Source organism: Arachis ipaensis, chromosome B05 (assembly GCF_000816755.2).
Source record: "Arachis ipaensis cultivar K30076 chromosome B05, Araip1.1, whole genome shotgun sequence".
Classification (NCBI taxonomy): domain Eukaryota; kingdom Viridiplantae; phylum Streptophyta; class Magnoliopsida; order Fabales; family Fabaceae; genus Arachis; species Arachis ipaensis.
Window position 1 is genome coordinate 131,958,346 of NC_029789.2, and position 643 is coordinate 131,958,988.

Below are 643 nucleotides of genomic sequence, written 5' to 3' on the forward strand. Positions count from 1 at the left end.
GCAGTAATGAGAAAGATTCCAGCAAAACCAAGACCAAGTATGACCCATACGTGATTCGCGGGTTGTGGGGTCCCCATACTGCTATGTAGCTTCTTCTTCCACAATCACCGAGAGAGAGAGAGGGAGAGAGATATGAAGCGCCACCAATGGTGAGAACCAAGAGAAGAAGAAGAAGAATGGGATAGAGCTATGGCTATATTCACGAGCAGCTGAAAAGTAGTTAACTACTCTCAGTCTCTCTTGCTNNNNTTGAAACATCAGTAAATTGATACCATTAAAAATTTTCAATAATCTAAATATTATTCCTCATGTTTCCAACTTGTCCCATTGCTATTAGAGGCAATAAGTGAGACAGAGGTTCGAGTCATTTTTATTATTAAAAGAAGAATGTTTTGTTTTCAATTAGGTTGGAAGTGAGACAAATCAGCTCATGAGTCAGCTTGAGTTCGACTCATTAATAGCTTAATAAGCTAAATTCGTGAGTTGGTAAGTCGAGTTTGAATTTGGATTTGAGCTCATAAATTAAATGAGCCGGGTATATATATATAGTGTGTTTTTTTAAATGTTTAAAATTTTATAGTTATTTTTTATATATACTTTTGATGTATGACATAAATAAAAAATTTATAATTGATAGATAGAT